The sequence below is a fragment of the Lepidochelys kempii genome, chromosome 9 (assembly GCF_965140265.1).
Source record: "Lepidochelys kempii isolate rLepKem1 chromosome 9, rLepKem1.hap2, whole genome shotgun sequence".
Lineage (NCBI taxonomy): Eukaryota > Metazoa > Chordata > Testudines > Cheloniidae > Lepidochelys > Lepidochelys kempii.
Genome location: NC_133264.1, coordinates 4771326 through 4784321, shown reverse-complemented (window position 1 = coordinate 4784321; position 12996 = coordinate 4771326). Strand labels below are relative to the sequence as shown.

Sequence of the window (12996 nt, the reverse complement as noted above, 5' to 3'; positions counted from 1 at the left end):
CACAGTAAAAGTACATAAAATAAAGAATAGCCTACAGAAGGAAGATTGGGAGCATCTGTTCTCCTATCTCATGCTACAAGAGCAAGGCAATGTTGAATGAAATTAAAAGGTGGAGAATTCAAAGCTGATAAAAGGCAATATTTTGTCACCCAGTGCAGGTTTCAGCTGTCACTATCAGCCTTAGAAATAGCAGCGATAGACTTAAAAATAGGGATAGCCAAGGATTGCACCTCCCGGTGGAAAGGAACTTCCCTAGTCCAAAGATCTGAATTGCTGACGCATAGAATCATAGAATATCAGGGTTGGAAGGGACCTCAGAAGATCATCTAGTCCCACCCCCTGCTCAAAGCAGGACCAATCCCCAAGTGCATGTTCCAAGTAGAGTCCTGTGTGTATTAGCTAGCCAGATTTCTGGGCAGGCTTTGTTTCTTGGAGTTAAGTCATTTAATCGTCTCCATCCAAGGCTGCAGTTTATTTCATGTGCAGCTATGACTTGGGCCTTGCCAGCCTGGGCAACATCCCTTTAAAGCTATATCCATGGCAGTTAAGTTTGCAAGCGGCACACCCCATTTGATGAAGAAAATGCCATGTATGTGCGTGCATCTCGCTGCATGAAGTCTTGTGAACCGATCTCTGACTTGGCGCACGCTGCCTTCCCTGGGTGCCAATGCTGGGTGAGCCACTGCTTTTCCTAGATGGATTTGTTGGTTTTCCAGCAAAGACAGACAAAGTCGGAAGTCCAGGGTCATTCAGCACGCAGGGCTGTGCGCCATGACCTGGCCTGCTGTGTTCAGCTCCTTATACGGCCAAGAAATGGAACAGGAAAAGGGAGCACAGCTTGAATACCAGACATACGATACATTCCTCAGGACTGCACGCTTGGAGCTGGCTCTCCCCAGAAAATGGACTCTGTGTTGCCATTAATGCAGAACGTGAACTGTGTGTTGCTGAGAGGGAAGCCAATGTTCTGAGCGCCGGCTCCAGGGAACACATTGTCAAACGTAAGTTAATTTATTTTCTGTTAGCTTTTCGGGGCAGATTGTCCTGCAGTCTTTGCTAACTGCAGAGTAGCCCTGCTTGCAGCTTCATTAATTCTGTTGTTTTGCCTCCCTTAAAAATCAATCTGATTGTCATCTCCCTATACATTATATTTTCCCAGAACTGTCTCTTCCGGTTGGCAGTAGGTGGAGGGTGAGGAAGAGACTCAGTCCAGAGATGACGTCAGTCATGATCTAACTTGAATCTTCCCTTACTTAGGTCTTGAGCTTGCAAACATTTGACTGACTTCACACATGTGAATAGTCCAGCTGAACTCAGCAAACGGATTGGATGTGTGCATTGATGTTTGCAGCATCAAGGGCTTAACTGGCAGGCCCAGTCACTAGATGCACTGTGCAGAAGCACGGGCTGGGGGTGCACGTCAGACCTGCACCCCAAAGTACAATCCCAACATTCTGGAGCCCTGGGTTCCTGGGGTTTGGTCTGGACCCATCTTGTGAGAATCAACGGGATGGAACAGGCCAGTCCTTCATTTCCCGGCCTCTGTCATTGGCTGGTCACACACAAATGCAACCCCTTAAATGATGTTATGGAGTCCAGCTGCCAGTTTAGATCATGTGACTTTCTTGGCTATTTGAAAGCCGAGTTGTGGCTCTAAAACTGCCCCAGTCAGTAATTTGGCTGTGTCGCTTCGCTGCCCTGGGTGTTGCCCAACACAGGCTGGGACCACTTGGAAGGAAGATGTTTGGAACCTATTGTATTTGTGCACACATCTGGCACGGTTGTTTGCGTTTACAGTACTGTCAATGCCTCCTGCTGGCTTGTCTCCTAAATTCCATCTGTGTTTAATGGGGAGCAAACAGGTCAGCGAGGACTGAACTGGGGCATTGGTCAGGCTGGGCCTTCTGCATTTTAATTGTAGCCTTGATTCTCCCCAGAAGTTGGTGGGTGGGTGCATGGAGTTTTATTCGTGAAAAAACAAGACAGTGATTCACACTTATTACCCCACCTCCTCAGGTGCCAGTGTGCACAACTAATGGGCAAGGCTGAAATCTAGCTGGGGCTTAATAACACCACTTTGCCCAGTAGCGTAACCGTGTGAAGCTAATGCGAAACGTTCTCCCCTGTGGAGAAGCGGGTGGACGGAACCAGGCTGACATCGCCATTGTGGTGATGGGGAAGGCTGAAGGGGGCGAGCACGTTTCTGTCGAGCCCTGGCAGCTTCCGGGCTGGTGTGAAGTGGACGTTTCACCAGCCAGACAAAGTGGAAGTAGGTGGTCGTAGGCCGTGAAATGTGCAAGAAGATCAGGTAATCCACCACCTTGTGCAACTTTAATCTAGGAGGCTCTCGAAGAGCTTTACAGATCCAGGGCCAGATTCTGACCTGATTTACACCCGTGGAAATTGGGAGAAAGGCTGTCCAAATCATTGGAGTTACCCCTCTATCAGACTGGTCTGTGTGAGACTGCGAGACAGTCCGTGCATAATGGGTGGAGGCAGTGACTCACTTGCTACTGAAAGTAGCCATTTGCCTCCCTCCGTGGCGACAGCCGTGGGACCGTTACTGTCGCAGGGGTGGGGATTGGGCCGCTGTTCTACTGTTATTATTATAATAATTTTATAGCAGTAACACACACAGCCTTCAGATGATAGGGGCCCCATTCTGCAGGGTGCTGTTCAGGCTGAGAGAAGAGACATTCCTGTCTGAAAGGCCTACACTCTAGAGAAAGTTCTCAGATGGGACCTACTCCCAGCCTAGCCGGACTGATCAGAAGTAAGGGGCAGAGGAAACCTCGGAACCTGACCCTTCCTGATGCTGTGAAATCTCCTGCAGGCGTTGCCAAAGTACCACTGAATCTTCTGCGTTCGGATTTGCATCCATGTCTCCTTCTCTGAACATCCGCTGGAGTTGTTCTCCTGAGCTGGCTGCAGAATGTTCTTCAAAGGTCTCTAAGAATATACCTATGCCGTGCTCCTCACCATGAGACCGGGTTGAATGTTTTTATTTTATTTTATTTTTTTAAATTAGGGAAAAATATTTCAAAATTGTTTCTATTTTTAAGTCTTCCCATTTTCATCCATTTTTGTTTTTTAAAAATATTTCACTTTTTTTTTTATCAAAGCAGTATCTGGTGTGGTTCTCTGTTGTTTGTGAGATGAAAAATGTTAATATTTTTGATACTTTCTCTGAAAATGTTTGAAAAATGAACATTGTTGAAAAAGTCAGCTTTTTTGAGAAAAATCTTTCATTTCCCCCCCAAAGGGCATTTTTTGATGATTTTATTTTTTAATGTAAGTTTGAACCAGCTCTCAGTGCTGGGGGGTAGGAGATCTCTAGTTACTCTGAGGAGATGAGGTTGCTGTTTAGCTGCAAACATTCCTTTGTGCTAACCTTTCCACCGTCCTTTCCTATTTCTTGAATGGACTATGAAAGTACTCGAGGGATTAGAACTGTGCAGCTGTGTCGAGATCCCAGCTGTTTCTGTACTTGACTTTCACATTGTAGCAAATCACTTTGTTCTCCACTGTTGTTTTTCGTATAAAAGCAAGCGTGTTGTTAGGCATCTGAAATAGTCGCTCCTTTGGGCCATGTTATAACAGGAGGATGTTTCATTATGACAGCTTCCAACATCGCATCGAGGCAAAGACCTTTTACATACGCCGCGAAAAAAGCAAAAAACATGCGTTGGCCAGATCTTTGAGCCTCTGTCTTACCAAATGTGTGTCTGTGTCTGTGTTCCGTAAGCTGTATTTTGCAACAACTGCTGGAAGGTATCCAGAGGAGCTCATAGAAGACTTTGTGACAGTAGAAGAAAGAGGAGTGAAGGTCAAATTCACATTAATGAAAGCTTCCATCACATGCTGTTAATGCCCCTCCCACCCCACAACTTGGGTTGTTTAGAGGCAGGAGAAGTAAAAGAAATGTTGTCTTCCAGATGTGCAGGCTTCAAAGTTATCCTCCCTTTGAATGTGTGGCAAAGTCTTTAGTTTTCAGAGTCAGGTGTGGGTGTGAAAGAGAATATTTTTGAATTGTTAGTGGGGCAAAACTGAGAAGAAGCGACTCCTTCACTGTGGCTCTGATTCAGTGAACCATTTAAGCACATGCTTAATATTAAGCACGAGCTTTGCCAAATGTGGGTCTTAATGATGCTCTTTGGCCCTGATCCAGTCAGATGACGCTTGTTGATTTCACTGCCTTTGGATCTGCCCTTTAGATCTTGGGAAGTTGGTGATTAAACTCAAAGGGATGGACGTCAGGACTCCTGGGTTCTGTTCCTGACTCTGCCACTGACTCTGTGGCTTTCGACTAGATTGCTCCCAGGCTGACTTTCAAACAGTGCAGACACCAGATATGTGTTTGTGCAGTTATAACTGTGTGTGCTTCTGTGTGCACTTCGTGTTCTTGTGGTTGTGGATCAGGCTCCTGGAAAAGTCACGCGTAGGGCTCGCTGTGTCTCATTTTCGCTGGCTGTAAGATGGGAATAAGACTTAACTCCCGTGGTTACTGTTCTTATGTCAAAAATCTACGAAACTGGTGGAGTATGAAAAACAAATAGGTGGCAAATATTTGTGAGAAACTTCATTTGTTTTTCATCCAAAATTTGGCAAAAAAATTCCAATCAACACAAAAATATGTCCTCCATAACCTCCCAGTGGTATCAGAGATATTGCATTTGTCTCCTGAATATCGTGAAATTCTGTGCTGCTCCTATTCATAGAGCAGGATGGCCATAAAGCCCCTGACCAAGGTCATGGCCCATTATTATTATTATTGAGGAATTCTGCAAGGCAGATATTGGGAATAACTGCGGCGCGTTCTGTACTCCTATAGCTTCAACCATAATTCATAGACTTTTTTTTTTTTTTTTTTAAGGCCAAAAGGGTGTGATTGCCACCTGTTAATAAAATGCTATATTTTAATACTACTATTCATTGGGGGTACTTAAACTGCTTCACAAAAATTAATTTAGCCTCGTGGCATTTCCATGGGGTAGGAATGCACTGTACCCATTTTACCAGTGGGGAAACTGAGGCACAGAGGTTCCCAACAGTTCATTGGCCACATAGGGCACAGAACCGAGGTGTCCTGACTCCGCAGTCAGCTGGTCTAACCTCTGACCTCAGTTGTCTGCTCCAAGCTCTAAGCCTTGTGGCCTAAGTCTCATCCCTCCTTTTAGCAGCAGGCGCTTTGAGATGCCTATAATGGAGATGGAGGCCATGAAGCCAGTTCTCTTGGGTATTCAGCATTTTAAGGACGCTGACTTCAAAGAGCTGGGTGCATGGGAGTGAGAGCATCCCGGGGACATCTTTATGCCAGGAGAACACCCTGGGCCTTGGTGGACTTGCCAGCAGTAGCAGGGTCCTCCTTCCCAAAGCTGAATCGTTCCTCCTATGGTTGAGGCCCAAGTGAGCTTTTCTTCACCAGTAGGCGTGCCCTCCAGCTTTCCTCCTAGTTGCATGGTCTTCACCAAACCTACTTCCCGTCCACGAATGTCTTCATTTCCCGAAGCGCCTCTTGCATTCCGTCAGGGCGGTGATGGGTATACAGGTTGCAGGAGTTTCTACTCTTGCTGCTTCTTCTCTGATTTGCAGGGTTCCCCTTCCAAACTCTAGCGTCACAGAGTTAGCAGTGCTTTCATTTCCGTGCTGTTACCTTCACTTTCTTAAAAGGGAGGATGGACAGTACTGGTAATCCGTTTCCATTTTCCACAGGCTCCTTGGGAGCATGGCTGATAATGCATAAAGTTTCACACCATCCTGTGGAAGGGTGCCAGGACTACACATGACAGAGAGGCGGTGCGGTATTGTGCAGGAGTTCTTAACCGCAGGGTCACGACCCCCAGGAGAGTCCCAAAGGGGGTCACAACCACAGTGGTGGATTAAAGATTTTGCTGCCCTTAGGCCCTGAAATAATTGCCGCCCCCCCATCCCAGCTCACCTCCACTCTGCCTCCTCCCCTGAGCGCGCCGCCGGGTCCTGCTTCTCCCCGCTCCCTGCCAGTGCTTGTGCGCGAAACAGCTTCGCGAAGGAGGGGGGAAGTGGGGGAACGTGGCCCGCTCAGGAGAGGAGGTGGGGCTGGCGGAGGGATTTGGGGAAGGGGACCAATAGGAGCAGGGAGGGGGCGGGGAATGGATGGAGCTGGGGCGGGGATGGAGGGCGCGAACTGGCGCAGAGGGAAGCAACCTCTGGCTGCTATTATAAATTTGCTGGCCTACGCCTACGTGTTAATATGCCTCTGCACAACCATCCTGCTCTTCCCATATTGCTAAGTGGCAGGAGGGTGGTTCCAGGGGGTCCTGATGTGGAAACAGAGGGTCTAAACACAGGTTTACTCGGTGCCATTAATGGTTGTAGGACAATATGCCAGGCAAGGCAGTGGTGGAAAAGGCACCACAGAGTGAAGAGGGAAGCAAGAGGCCTTGCTTGTACTCTCAAGAGCACAGAGCCAGCGAGAGACGCTGTTGGCCCTAGCTTTGTTGACTGGTTTCTAGCAGGTGTTACGACCTGCAAGGGTTGGGAACAGTGCTTAAAACCTGTTTGAAACAATTCCAGTGCAAAATACAGAGGGAGGACAGTCTCATGGCCAAACTCCCATGACCTGGGATGAGTTCTGTTCCCACTGACTCCCTGGGTGAATGTGAACAAGTTTGAGGCCTGATTTTCAGCACTCCCAAGCACTGGCTTCCAATATAACCTAATCTGGTCTTTGTTACTGCAGTATCTGAGCTCCTCGCAATCTGCAGTGTGTTTGTCCTCCCAGCAGCCTGGGAGGTAGGGCAGTGCTGTTATCCCCACTGTACAGGTGGGAAACTAAGGCACAAAGTGACCTCCCCGGGGTCACACAGGAAGTTTGTGTCAGAACAGGGACTCAAACTTGGGTCTCGCACATCCCAGCTTCTTGGAGCATTCTTCCTGGGAGCCCCCCTTGAGTTCAGCTGGCATTGTGGGTGCTCAGCACACCTGAAGAATCAGGCTCCTGCTATGTAGCTGTTGAGAAGGTACTCAGCAGCGTTTGTGGAATTTAATCCATGCATATTTGTAAAGTGCTTTGAGAGCCCCAGATGGAAGGCAAGGTATGTACTGTTACTATTTTATATCCTAAGCAAGCTTCTCAGAGCCAGACTGGCTTCAAACCATCTTCTATCCAGAATGACTTAGAACTTGGTGTGAAGCCATGATCTTTCAGCTCTCCTTGGCCCATGCCAACCAAGCAGTATAATAGGCCAGATTAGCAGAAATGATGTTTAAATTTAGGTCTGAATGTGGTGTATGTAGATGGGCCCAGAGACAAATGAACTCACTCTCTGTTCAGATTCATTTTACCAAATGCCACTCCCTCGTTAACATCTTATTGCCTCCAAGGCAGCGAGAGGTGGTGAAACTGTGATCATAAATTTATCACTGAGTTACGACAGCAGTCCTATATTTTACCTGAGCTGTAAAAAGTAATCAAGAGGGTTGAGCATCTCCTCAGTTCAGCACAAAATTAGGGACATGACACAAATCCTTATTATTAATTTTTTTGGTAAATTTCAGAGAATATTTCGTTGTCAGATTTTTAGAAATGAATCAGATTTAGTCTTACAGGAAACGGTCTAGTTCTCTATGGTAACCTGAAATTGAAATCCTTCCCTTCTGCCCCCCCCCCCAGTCCCCCACCTACTGAAACTCTTCCCTTGTGAAGTTTCAGTTAATATACCAGACTGGATATCCCTGCCTAGTGAAGCATTCTTAACAGGTAATACAGGCAAAAGGTTCCTATTTCAGATAAAGCTGCAGAGGTGACTTGATCACTGCTCGGCGTTAGTTCTTTCAATACCATTTCCTTGTGTGAAATTTCAGGCACTATAGAAGTGACAGAAGTGAGCAGCAGATTTTAATTTTGAGCGGTCTGTCTGTAAGCCTTGTGGGTAACTCTAGGTCTTGCTGGCATGGATTCCAAGACCAGAAGGGACGATTGCGATCATCTAGTCTGATCTCCTGGGTAACGCAGGCCAAAGAACTGCCCCAAAATAATTCCTGGAGCAGATCTTTTAGCAAAAACATCTGCTCTTGATTTTAAGATGGTCAGTGATGGAGAATTCTTGGTAAATTGTTCCAAGGGTTAGTGACTCTCATCGTTAAAAAATTACACCTTATTTCCAGTCTGAATTTGTATAGTTTCAACTTCCAGCCTTTGGATCATGTTAGATCTTTCTCTGCTTCACTGAAGAGCGCATTATTAAATATTTGTTCATGTAGGTGCTTATAGACTGCAATCAAGTCACCCCTTAACTTTCTCTTCGTTAAGCTAAATAGATTGAGCTCCTGGAGGCTCTAACTGTAAGACAGGTTTTCTAATCCTTTAATCATTCGTGTCTCTCTTCTGTGACCCCTCACTGATTTAGCAGTGTGTGACTGTTGTATTGTGTGCTACGCTTTGGTCTTCAGCCATGCGGCCTGGGCAGTTGTTTGCTCTTCTTTGTTCCTTAGTTAAGCAGGGATAAGCCTGGCCAGTAGTTGGATGTTGGACTCTGAGAGCCCGAAGCTGCGGGAGAGGTTCTTGGGAATGACGACTCAGCAAGTGCTGCTGTTTCTATACTAACTCAGAGAGACCTGTCCAGAAGAGAAAGTGAGGCGGGTGCGTGTGGTGTTGGCAGTGCAGCTTTTCAGAGGACTAGTTAAAAAACCACGCCTGATAATTGCTGTCATTAAACGTCCCATAGCTTTTTACAAGTTAGGGTGGTTATGCCTGGGGTCCTCGCCAAATTTCACTTCACATGAGTTATGATGTGTTTACCTATAGTATCCCATACAGGTTCAACTGGGTGCAGAATTCTTTATTTCCTGCCCGAAACTATTGTGTAATGGTCTGTGAGCTGTTACCAACAACGGTATTGCACTCCAGAGATTGGATATGTGTCAGTGTTAAGTACAGTGTAAACACAGTAGCTGTTTTATCATACTATACAATAGATGTTGTCAGAGTATGTTGCAGACAGAACTGGTAACTACACCCAGAGTTAATATTGCTGAACACTTTTCATTATATGACTCTTTTTTCGGTTGCTCATAAGTTTGTCAAACTTCCACCATTTGATTTCAATTTTTTCATGCCAGTTCTCTGTTTCAGGCTGGTTTTCTCTCACCTCTTAAAGTTTCAGTTAAAACAGGTCAGCAGTTTCTGAAGATGAGATTAGGGGAAAAAGAGATTGTTTTGTCCAGGTTAAAAAAATTCCTAACCATTTTGTTGAGAAGCTCTGGAATCTACGTTGTGGGATAGGGACTTGGAGATTCAGCAGGGAGGTCATCGTGGTATCCGAGTTGTGCTTTTTGCTTTCCTGGTGAAATTTTGGCCGAGTTATAAGTTCCTGAAAAATCTTTTTGCGTGTGCCCAGTGGAGACTGTTTAGACTTTGGCAGCTAAACTCTCCAAGCGTTTTGTGTGTTCCGAGCATGCTTAATCCTGGGGCGGAGAGGGACTTGTTCTGCAGTTGCTTCTCCTGGCTGTTGGTTGCTGTTGGAGCAATAGGTGCTGGAACTGAAAGCCGGTGAGGCTCTCTTCTGTGCTCTTGATGTCCCCACAACTGGTTCCCAACCAATGTGGAGAAGGAGGTAACTGCCTGGCTGGAATGCAGAGGGGTGGGAGGCAGAGGGTGGAGGACAGCCTGGGAGAGGGTGCACATAATAAGGGTTTATAACAACTATAACAAAGGCCCCTCCTGAACTTGGGATTGAACCCAAGATTCCTGAGTCTCCACGTTCCTCTGCTTTCAGCAAATAGCTGTGAAACCCACTGTCGTCGTCCTCTACTGGCAGTTCCATGTTGATGATAACAGCCTACTACCGCTACCATTTACCTCACTAGCTCAATGAGGCAGTGGCTTGGTGTTGTGGCTCTATAACCGCCAGTCTCTAGAGTCCTTCTTACTCTTTCTCTTACTATTCAGGTGTTTTAAACAAAATGGAACCGCTTCAGCAGGAAGGATTGAGAGAGACCCTCTCAGAATACCCCATAGCTTAGTGGTTGGGGCACTCACCTGGATGGTGTGGGAGGGAAGGGAGGTCAGAGTTCAAGTTCATGCTTTGGTTTTGGCTTGGATTGAGTCACATTTTTAGTTATTTATTTTGTTTTGTTTTTCAGAGCTGCCAGCAAACCAAAAAATCAGTTATTTGCACAGCTCTTATTATGATACAGTCTTTGACTACATGATTGCAAACTATTTTTCCCCCCAGGACGTGGACTCATTGAGTGCACAGAATGAATGGTGCTTGTTGAATGGGTAGTTACTTAACATTTCTTTTTATCCTCATTGCTCAATATGTGGCTTTATTTAACGCATATCATCTGAACCCTGCACTGAATGCAAAATTAACTTTTTTCCCATGCTACTGTCACCGGAGTAGCTGAAAGCTTCACAAATGTTAATGAAGGTACCTTTGCAATGGCTAGGCAGTGGTATTATCTCCATTTTTCAGATGAGAAATTGGCAAAAGTGTCCACTAATTCTGGGTGCTCAGTCTCAGACATCTGGGACCTGATTTTTCACAGAAGGTATCATTTGTATAGCACTTTTTGGTCAAAGCACAGCTCCAGTCAACTTCAGTTGCAGCTGCGAGCACTCAGCACTTCTGGAAATTTGCTCCAGGTGTTTCAAGCTGGGTGCCCAGAAAATGATCTAAGTCACTTGCCCAGCCTCTCATCTAGGAGATCTGTGGCACCTGCAGGGATAGAGTTCTCCAGGGTGACATTCAGCTGCCTTAACCAGAAGATCATCCTTTCTCTTCCTGTAATCTCCTGCCTCGTTCACTACTCACCTTTCAACTTCTGCAACCAATGTGGCGGGGGCCCTACGGGCGCCCTTCCCTACCCGACTTGGATGAATTACCAGATCGCTATCCATTTACCTGCCCTAAATACATTGTGAAATAATTGGCTAAACCACACTGCGTCTCAGTGTTTTTGTTTCCAGCAATAGGACTGTCAGGCACTGTGATAAATGGACAGACAGCTGGATCTGGTTTTACTGGGGCACGTGTTGGTTCCTCTGTTGCTGTTTTGTAACTTCTTGCAGCATGACATTTATAAACTAAAATGCTGCTTCCCCAAAATATCAAAGGAAATAAGGCCACTTTTCACCACAGACATAAAAGGCTTCTAATGTACAAGTGCAGCAAGCACCACTGTGGAGACGCACTCTGAAGAACAAAGCCGACAGCTAATCACGTCTAATGCCTTTTAAGTTTATGCCTCCTTTTTCTCTTCCAGACTGTCTCACAGAGCTTGAAGGCTTCAGTGATTGCCTCACCAAGAATTGACGGAGGAAGAACCCTCTCTAACTTTTAAATGCCTCTTTTAATTTTCCTAAATCAACCTAGTGTCTGGGCCAAAATCCAGTTTTGGTGATCACATTCGATTTAACTTAATTCCTTTGCCATTTCAGTTGCATTCAGTATTCTTCTTGGCTTCCAGTGCTTCCCTGTTGGTCTGTACTGTTGAAGAGCTGCTATATTCCATGCATGTGGTTGCATTCCCGTGATAGATTGAGGTGATTCCTACATGCATATATGAGTTGCTATGCACCCTCAACTTCCATTGATGTTGATAGGAGATAAGATGCTCAGCCTTGGTGGCACTGGTCCTGTCAACAGGGCTGCATGCATGCTTGAAGTTAGGCATGGGTTTTGGTACCTTGCTGAATCAGGCCTATTGTTTGTGAAGCATTTTGGGATCTTTGAGGATGAAAGCCACCACATCGATGGAAGTTGTTAGTCTATGCCACCTATAGTTACCATATACTGGGAATGGCCTAGTGGATAGAGCATGGGACTCATGAGACCTGGATTCTATTGGCACCTCTGCCACTGGCCTGCTGGGTGACTTCGGGCAAGAAATGTCTCCTCTCTGTACCTCAGTTGCCCCATCTGTAAAATGGGGATAATGAAACTGACCTCTTGTGTGTAAAGTGCTGAGAGTTCTAGGGATGCAAGAATTTGGCATTGTTATTTTGCTAGGGACAGTATTGTGGCAGCTGTTAATCTTCTACCACCAGCACTGGAAAAACATTTCTATTTTCATAGCTGTGCCAAATGGGGCCACGTTACTTTCCTGTGCGGACAGCAGTTGATCCCCCTACTAAAGTGTAGGCATCAGCAAGAGAAAAATGATCTAGGAAAGCAAAAAGACCCAAGGAGGGAAGAGAAATTGAAAAAGAACAAACAGCTTCAGTGAAAACTTGGTGAGAGACAAGGCACAAGAGAGAAGGGGGCAGGCAGAGGGAAGAGATACATGACTGGGTTGGCGCATTGGCCTTTTAACCCTTGGAGACGTGGCTTTGTATATTTAATTCACGGGTTGGGTGGTTCGCAGGTCTGACCCCCGGTGGACAGGTATCTGTGTTGCGAAGCCACTGTGCAGTTTGGTATTGTTGGCAGCCTCTGCTCTGTAGAGGCCTAGGATTTTGAGTAGATGAGTGTGGAGGGGTATTATTTAACAAGAGATACTTTCCTGGTAGACTTGATTGTCTCTGTCCACTGCTTTTTGTTTGGCAGCTTTGAGGGGAGATAAGACACACACACTATCAATCCTCCCTGATGGACAGACTTTGGGATATTGGTGCTGTACAGTTCTACTCACCTCTTTCCCTCCTCTTTTTTCACAAGTTTTTTTAAAATCCTTATTGAACGGAAGCCCTTCGGTTTGGAAGGGAGATTCTGTTTTATTAGAAGTCTTGCAGAGCTGGAGGTAGATATCAATTTAAGGGCACAGAAATAACGCAAGGTTCCATCCACCCTGAGTTTCGGGCCCAAGTTTAACTGGGTGCGTCCCACAAATTTGTAAGCGTGGGCTCGGAGAATATTAAAAGCATTACCCAATCTCTTCAGGATCAGTACAGCTGATGATGTCATGATGTGATCTGATGTGTGTGGCATGTTGTCACAATACATCAAGACAAGTCAAGCCCTTTGTCATGGAGGATAGAGCTTTAGGGGGGGACCCATAATTCTACTGATGTGA

The 12996-nt window shown here is 46.0% G+C and overlaps 1 protein-coding gene across 10 annotated transcripts in view; it reads left to right on the top strand.

Moving 5' to 3' along the window:
• LPP (LIM domain containing preferred translocation partner in lipoma) overlaps window positions 1-12996 on the top strand; it is a 449897-nt gene that overhangs the window by 77763 nt on the left and 359138 nt on the right. The window contains exon 1 of one of the 10 annotated variants that reach the window (XM_073359050.1): window positions 550-1001. The exons of 8 other annotated variants lie outside the window; for them this stretch is intronic. The gene's annotated coding sequence lies outside the window, so the exon portion shown is untranslated. Of the gene's footprint in view, window positions 1-549; window positions 1002-12024; window positions 12218-12996 lie in introns of those variants that run through there. One more of the 10 variants, XM_073359051.1, reaches the window with a different exon arrangement.